Here is an 8,991-nt window from a genome sequence, read left to right on the forward strand (position 1 = left end):
GTAGACACTGCTAGGTTGATGGAAAAATTCCTCCATTGACCTAACTACCACCTCCCAAGGGGGCTGATTTACTACAGATATGGAAAAACCCCTTCCATCACTTCAGTGTGTACGCTACAGCAGCGTAGCTGCAGCAGCACTTGTAGTGTTTACATATGCTGAGGTCTGACGAGCTTCCTGAGACCTGAGCCAAATAAGACAAAGGCACAGATAGCATTGTAAGCTCAAGACACATGCATGCCAATTCTGTCTAGAATCTGGAATGCCAGAGGACCCAGCCAGTCCCCAACATGAAAGGGGTTTCCAGAGCCCAGAACGATACTAATGCTCAGGATTGTGACTGAAAGGGACAAGTGCTCTGCTGTTTAAGCTGGGAATAACCCATGTCTGTGTTTTGGTGGGATGGGACAAGGACCCTTTCATTCTATCTGCTTGTAAAAGGTGATGTAGACCTTTGGGGCTATAGAAATAGCAATCCGGCTCTACAGCACCTAGCACAATGGGGTCATAGTACAAATGTATTTTTGAGAGATTCTGCAGAAGCATGTCTGGCATTTGATGCTGACAGCTAGAGCTGGTCCAATAATGGGAGAGGATGTTCATGACCCTTGCTAGCTGGAACCAACTTGCACTTCATTGCTACTTTTTTGTTTGGTGTTTCCATGCCCATTTGGATGGGCAGTTTCTGTTCATGTGAATGTTTGTGGAGGTGCTGCTATTGCTCTTTTGGATGTGGCTATTCATGCATAAACAAGCGTATTCACACATGCCAAGAACGCTGACTTGCTCACACCAAGCACAATGTGAAATGGAGACCCCTGGACTGCAATTCACACACTTGAGAGAAATATATGAAGCAGTGTGTTTTGTATCTAGGATACAGAGCAATTCCCTGAGAGGCCCTAGCCAGCATCCTGGCACTCAGGCAGTGACTGCAGGGAGCAGTACTGGTAAATGAAAGCAGTAAGTTCAGTAACACATGCACTTGGTAGATACATGAAATACAGCTGTTCATGGAATGGGGCACAGAGACCTGGCACTAATGGAGATAAACAAGGGCACATAAGCATCCCCTTCCTAAACCTCACTGTGTATGTCCACCTGCTTAGTGATTGGAAGAATGCACAGTAAATGATCGCATAACTTAAAATAGAGACAGATGGATTCAGTCTTGTATTTGGTGGGCAAATGAAATGTGTGTGCTTGCTCATGTTACAGGGCATGGGAGAACACACAGCAACCTGCTAAAATCCCTGGTCAGAGCCCTGGGATTCAGGTATTTAAATGAGTCAGGCAAGGACCTGTCACAACCTTTGCAAATAGGCTGTTGCATATACATGCACTTAATGTCAGAAAGACAGTAGAAAAGTGAACATAAACATAATTCATTGTTTTTTAAAAGGCCAGTGGGACTATTGTGATCATCTAGTTCCACTTTGGTATAACACAAGCCACCATCAACCTTAGCCTGGACCAGTCCACACGAGATCCACTTCCTGGACACTACAGTGCTTAAGCGATGGTCATATAACCACCACCCTATACTGGAAACCTACTGACTGCTATGCCTACCTACATGCTTCCAGCTTTCATCCAGACCACACCACACATTCCATTGTTTATAGCCAAGTTCTACAATACAACCGCATTTGCTCCAACCCCTCAGACAGAGACAAACACCAACAACCAGATCTCTATCAAGTATTCTTAGAACTACAATACCCACCTGCTGAAGTGAAGAAACAGATTGACAGAGCCAGAAGAGTACCCAGAAGTCACCAACTACCAGACAGGCCCAACAAAGAAAACACCACAACGCCACTAGCCATCACCTTCAGCCCCCAACTAAAACCTCTCCAACACGTCATCTAGGATCTACAACCTATCCTGAAGGACGACCCATCACTCTCACAGATCTTTGGAGACAGGCCAGTCCTTGCTTACAGACAGCCCCCCCAACCTGAAGCAAATGCTCACCAGCAACCACACACCACACAACAAATACACTAACCCAGGAACCTATCCTTGCAACAAAGCCTGTTGCCAGCTGTGTCCACATATCTATTCAGGGGACACCATCATAGGGCCTAATCACATCAGCCACACGATCAGAGGCTTGTTCACCTGCACATCTACCAATGTGATATATGCCATCATGTGCCAGCAATGCCCCTCTGCCATGTACATTGGCCAAACAGGACAGTCTCTACGTAAAAGACTAAATGGACACAAATCAGATGTCAAGAATTATAACATTCAAAAACCAGTCGGAGAACACTTCAATCTCTCTGGTCACTCAATTACAGACCTAAAAGTGGCAATTCTTCAACAAAAAAACTTCAAAAACAGACTAACAAGAAACTGCTGAATTGGAATTAATTTGAAAACTGGACACCATTAAATTAGGCTTGAATAAAGACTGGGAGTGGATGTGTCATTACACAAAGTAAAACTATTTCCCCATGTTTATTTTTCCCCCCTACTGTTCCTCACACTCTTGTCAACTGCTGGAAATGGCCCACCTTGATCACTACAAAAGGTTTCCCCCCCCACCGGTAATTGCTCACCTTACCTGACCACTCTCATTACAGTGTGTATGGCAACACCCACTGTTTCATGTTTTGTGAATATAAAATCTCCCCACTGTATTTTCCACTGCATGCATCCAATGAAGTGAGCTGTAGCTCACGGAAGCTTATGCTCAAATAAATTTGTTAGTCTCTAAGGTGCCATAAGTACTCTTCTTTTTGCAGATACAGACTAACACGGCTGCTACTCTGAAACAGGCTATAAAGGTCAGACTAGATGATCATAATGGTACCTTCTGGCCTTAAAAGCTGTGACTCCATTATACAGCCTACAGAGATTTTTTTGTTGTGCAAAGTTGGTCATTACTACATTTAATTAGGAGAACAAGGGGACATTCAATAAAATTAAGGGGTGGTAAATGTAAAACTGATAAAAGGAAATAACTCACATGCAATCTGTAAGTATCCTGTGAAACTCATTGCCACAAGATGTCATTGAGACCAAGAGCTCAAAGGGTTTAAAAAAAAGGACTGGATAGGTCTATGGATAACAAGACTATCCAGAGTTATGAATGGCCATGAGAAGCAAGGCCCTACACTTGACTTGACGGCATTTCTCGGTCTGTAATGCGATAACTTTGAAATATACATGTGACCAATTCCAAAATTTTGGGGAACATTCTAGTATCAATGGGAAGAACCCTTACTGATTTTGATGAAAACTGGCAAATAAGAAAAGCCAAATTTACACCAAAAATCAGGCCACAGCATGTCCATTTGGTGCTTCAGGCAAACAGAGATGACTAGTTGTGGGGTGGGGGGGGTGCACTTGTACAGGGTCCATCACTGTAGTGCCTTGCCTTCTCTGGGCAGACTTGACACTCATCATTGGTATGAATTAGTTTGGACCCATTCTGGTGCAGATAAGGGGACCTGCAGATGTACCCATGTGCTGAGGTGTGGCATTGTTATCCTATCAAGGGGGAGTTTCTTTACCCTTCCTTCCCCAGCTAGTGTCAATGAATCCAGCCCTGAGTAAACTGTATCACTGCCAGGAACCAAACACCACAAACCCAATGCCAGTTTGGCTGCCTCGAGACCCATTCCAACCCCCCTGCAGCTTGGGGATTGCTGAGATTTGGGGTGGGGGGGAAGAAGTAGCTTGCCAAACAGATCACAATATGCACCCTTTGACAGAGGATTAAAGGCTTTACAGATCCAATAGACCCAGCAGCCATGCTGCACTTTTGAGAGGAGGGCTGGGAATGAATTCTGACAGGCGCAGTAATGGCTACATAAGCAGATTGTGGAAAGAATTCAAAAGGATTCCAGCAGCCCAGACACCAGAGACGGGGGACTCTGGTCTGTGCTCAAGGACATGGAGATGCATTTGCACTGTGGGTTTCATTGAAAGGCTGTGCTAGTGCTCCATGGGACAGATTCATAGGTTCCAAGGCCAGAAAGGATCATTGTGAGCATCTAGTCTGACCTCCTGTATGACACAGGCCAGAGAACTGCCCCAAAATAGTTCCCAGAGAAGATTTTAGAAAAACATCCAATCTTGATTTTAAAATAAATCACAGGTGATTGAGACTCCACCACAACCTTTGTTAAATTGTTCCAATGGTTCATTACTCTGACCATTAAAAACATGCCTCACTTCCAGTCTGAATTTGTCTGCCATTGGATCATGTTATACCTTTGTCTGCTAAGCTGAAGACCCCATTATTATATGTTTGTTCCCTATGTTACTTATAGGTTGTGGTCAAGTCACTCCTTAACCTTCTCTTTGTTAAGGTAAATAGATTGAGCACCTTAAGCCTATTACTATAAGGCAGGTTTTCTAATCCTTTAATTATTCTCAGGCTCTACTCTGAACCCTCTCCAATTTAAGAACATGCTTCTTGAATTGTGGGTGCCAGAACTAGACACAGTATCCATTAGCAGTGGTCACACCAGTGCCAAATACAGGAGATAAAATAAGTCTCCATTCTTACTCGAGATCCCCTGGTTTATGCATTCAAGGATTACATTAGCTCTTTTGGCCAGAGCATCACACTGGAAGCTCCTATTCAGCTGATTTTCCACCACAACCCCAAAATCTTTTTCAAAGTCCCTGCTTCCCAGGATCTAGAGCTCCCCATCCTAAGCATGGCTGACATTCTTTGTTCTAAATGTATATATTTACATATAGCCATATTAAATTACACACAGCTCATGTGTATATGCAAACCAGTGATTTACAACCATTGTGTGGTGTTAACTGAGGGAGTGTTCTTCTCCCCCCCACCCCCCCAGGAGTCTGCCTGTGGTTTGTCTGGTGCTGACTCAGACTGGAGATTTCAAAGGGAAAATTCCCTTTTGTCCCCCCACCCTAAAAGGGGCACAGAATACATTCTCAGTACAGGTTTCAGAGTAACAGCCGTGTTAGTCTGTATTCGCAAAAAGAAAAGGAGTACTTGTGGCACCTTAGAGACTAACCAATTTATTTGAGCATGAGCTTTCGTGAGCTACAGCTCACTTCATCGGATGCATGCCGTGGAAACTGCAGCAGACTTTATTTATACACAGAGAATATGAAAAAATACCTCCTCCCACCCCACTGTCCTGCTGGTAATAGCTTATCTAAAGTGATCATCAGATGGGCCATTTCCAGCACAAATCCAGGTTTTCTCACCCTCCACCCCCCCACACAAATTCACGTGCTCAGTGATCCCCTTTAGAAAGGCAGCCATGCTGAAGGATTCATTGGCATCAGTCCAGCCAAATGTGAGTTTCTACCCCTCCTAGAGAAATATTTACATATTACAAAAATAGAGTCAGGTCAATGTAGCCAAGAATTCACATTTTACAAAGCCCCCAAACACTTGTTTACAGTACCTGGGAGTTATGGTCTCTTGGGAGAACTCCCAGATGTGGAATTTTCTTTCCTAATAGAAGCTGCCACTCAGCCTGTAAGAGCATGATTTAACTGTTTCTCTGATGGCCCATGCAGCAGGTACGTCGGGTGAATGGCACCCGCTGAGTCACTGGCAGCCTGCTAGAAGCACCAGTAGTAAAGTTTTCCAGTGAGCCTGAAGCTAGACTGCCCTCAGGGAAGATGGGAACCCTGTGTGCTCTGTGGTGAGAAAAGTGCCAGGATTTTAGGGTGCTGGGAAATATGGGGAGCAGGAGGGAGGTTTGTGGGGAATGTAGGGCTCTGGGAGGGCAGTTGGGGTGCAGAAAAATGGAGGTGAATAGGAATGGCAGAAATGGAGAATATGAGGGGGAAAAAAGGACAACTCAAAGCTTACTGAGATTGCAAGCTTTGGGGTTCAGGGCCGCCTTTTCAGTGTGTGTGGGTGTGTACAGAGCCTAGTGCAATGGGGGAACCAGACCTGACTGTGACTTTTGCCACTATTGCAACAGAAATAAACATGGGGAAAGAGATTCTAGGAGCTGGTGGGGAACAGGAGTTATGGGGGAGTGTGTAGGTACAGGAGGGAGGCAGACAGGACAGTGATGCAGAAAGGTGGGGCAGGGGGCTAGAATGGCATCTTGCCAATCCAGGGGCTGGGAGGGATTTAGTAGAGTGACCAGGGCGGAGCTGGAAGGGAGGCTCCCAGGTTTGCAGGTGCATTGTGACCCTGAGACGCTCACAGGTAATTTGAGGGCAGGTGAATCTCCTGAAAGGCTCAGAGACCAGACAGCAATTTAACTCCTCATAACATAGTATTGTATAAACTCTCCTGACTCTGGGGGATGACTCGTGACACAGTGTCCCAGGCTGGCAACTCTGCGGGCAGGGGTAGACAACATCCCTGAGGAGGGGTTTTTTTTGGTGTCAATGTACAGGGGGCCTAACTGGCCTGCTCATTATTTTTCCTGTTCACCAGTAGAAGCCCCACCCTCTGCAGTGACTAAGGTTATGTCTACCTTGCAATTTCCCTCAGGCTTGTGGGGTCTGGGGGCTAAGGGGCTGTTTAATTGCTGCATAGACATTTGAGTTAAGGTTGTAGCCCAAGCTCTGGGGCTCTTCCACCTCATAGGGTCTTCGAGCCTGGGCTCCAGCCCAAGCCCGAACATACACACGGCAATTAAACAGCCCCTTAGCCCAAGCCCTGCAAGCCCATGGAAGCTTTCCATGTAGACATCCCAGCTGGTTTCCTAGGGTGAGGTCACTGGAGGCAGCAGCTGCTCCTATTGGCAGCAGTCCTAAGCCCAGATAGGCAGGGGGAATGCTTGGGTCAACCTAATAGTCTAGGTGTGGCAAGGGTGAAGAGAATCCCAGCCAGACGGGGGCTGAGCCCCCCACCCTATTCCACCCCCTGGGCACTGGGGCAAAGGCTCTTCACACACACACCCAGGATGGGGGGGGGGGGCAGATTCTCCATGCAAAACAATTTTTTCTGAAAAATGCCAATTTGGGTCAACCTAAACCTTTCATGAGTTGGTGTTGATTTTGCCAAATAATTATGGTCAACAACAAAAAAATACCACCACGCAAAAATCTGAAAAAATTTTCAATTCAAATAATAGAATATCAGGGACCTCAGGAGGTCATCTAGACCAACCCCCTGCTCAAAGCAGGGCCAATCCCCAATTTTTGCCCAAGATCCCTAAATGGCCCCCTCAAGGATTCAACCCTGGGTTTAGCAGGCCAATACTCGAGCCACTGAGCTATCCCTCCCAAAAATTTACTTCAATTTCATTTAAAACAAGAGATTCTTAAAAGGGTAAAAAGTCAAAAATGAAGAAAATGTTTTGTTTTGGGTTGGACAAAAGGTTTTGTTTGGCCTGAAATTTTTAAAAAAAAAATATATTAAACACTTGGTTTGCCAAAAGACTTTTTTTAAAAAGTCATCTGTTTCAGGTCAATCTGATTGGCCAGTTAACTGAAACCTGACAAAAAACCTCCTAAAAACTAAAACCTCAGGTCCTGGTACAGCTCCCTCACAAGTACACACCTGGGCCCAAGGGAGACCCAGTCAAAGGAGATGGCAGGAGGATGGGGGTCATGCAGGGAACCTAGCAGGCTGGTAACTAACCCTCAGTCCAGAACACCAGGCTCCTTTCTCCCTGAGCCTGCTGACACTGCCTCACTCGCCCCACAGCAGCGCTGTACTGCGGGAGGAAGCACTGGGAATCCCTCCCTGCCATTCCCTCTCCCCTACTTGGGCTGAGCAAATTCTCTGCTTTCACACAACCACAGAGTCTCCATTCAGCCCTAATTGCTCCCCCCCCCCCCACAATTACAGTTACTACCCCTACCATTTGCACTCACTGCTCAGCTCCACAGGGCTTTCAGGCCCCCCTCTCTGCATGTACAGATACACTCAGAGTCCCCTAGACACACACACCATTCAGCATCCTCCCCTCTCCAGATCACCATTAACTCATAGTCACCATCCCTTCCCCACCAATAAGAACGGCCATACTGGGTCATACCAGTGGCCCATCTTGCCCAGGATCCTGTCTTCCGACAGTGGCCAATGCCAGGTGCTTCAGAGGGAATGAACAGAACAGGGCAATTATCAAGTGATCCATCCTCTGTCATCCACTCCCAACTTCTGGCAGTCAGAAGTTTAGGGATACCTAGAGCATAGGGTTGCAACCCTGATCATCTTGGCTAAGAGCCATTAATGGACGTATCCTCCATCAACTTTTCTAAATTTTTTTTAGCCTAGTTATACTTTTGGCCTTCACACATCTCCTGGGAAGGAGTTCTACAGGTTGACTGGCATTGTGTGAAGTAGTACTTCCTCTCACACACACACACACACACACTCACCATTAACTCTCTCACACACTCACCATTCAGCACCCCCTACACACATGTGCATACACACAATCACCATAGAAGGATAGAAATGATAGGGCTGAAAGGGACCTTGAGACATCATTAAGTGCAGTCCCCTGTGCTGTGGCAAGGCCAAGTACACCTAGGCAATCTGTCACAAGATTTACTCACCACTAGAGTGCCTCCTCCTGATCACTTTGGGAATTAGCTTCTTCCAGATACTGTATCCGCCTCTGGCGGTCTCTCCACCCATCTCTGCAACTCCAGGTGCTTCTTCTTCATGCCTTTGCCCTCGGCCAGGTCACCATGCTTGTTTCTCCCTTCTGGGAGAACAGTCTTTCAGGGCAAACTGTCTCAGGCAGTCTATTCTCCATTGCCTTGTCTGTACCACTTCCCCAGTGGCTGCTAGGGGAATGTGCCCTGTACTGCAGGTTCCAGCACAGGGCCCTCTCAGCAGCAGCCAAGGTTTACCCTACCCCATACCTTGCTGCCTTTTTCCCTAAGACTTCTCTACTTTTCCAGCTTTCCCCCTTCTATAGTTTTGCCAGCCTAAAGTCCCTCCTCCTAAGGAGGAATTGTGGCTACTCTCTATAACCCCAAACACACCTCCCTTCTCCCAGAAAGTGACTACAGACTACTTCCCTGCAGCCCCTTTCTCTTGGCAGCTTTCTGGTTTTATAAACC

The 8,991-nt window shown here is 46.4% G+C and overlaps 1 protein-coding gene across 1 annotated transcript in view; it reads left to right on the forward strand.

Annotated features, from left to right (window-relative positions):
• SNRNP25 (small nuclear ribonucleoprotein U11/U12 subunit 25) overlaps window positions 1–8,579 on the forward strand; it is a 176,133-nt gene extending 167,554 nt beyond the window's left edge. Inside the window, exon 6 of the mRNA XM_073362688.1 lies at window positions 8,569–8,579. The gene's annotated coding sequence lies outside the window, so the exon portion shown is untranslated. The remainder of the gene's footprint in view (window positions 1–8,568) is intronic.
• Window positions 8,580–8,991: the final 412 nt, after the last annotated feature.

The sequence above is a fragment of the Lepidochelys kempii genome, chromosome 10 (genome assembly GCF_965140265.1).
Source record: "Lepidochelys kempii isolate rLepKem1 chromosome 10, rLepKem1.hap2, whole genome shotgun sequence".
In the NCBI taxonomy this organism is placed as follows: Eukaryota; Metazoa; Chordata; order Testudines; family Cheloniidae; genus Lepidochelys; species Lepidochelys kempii.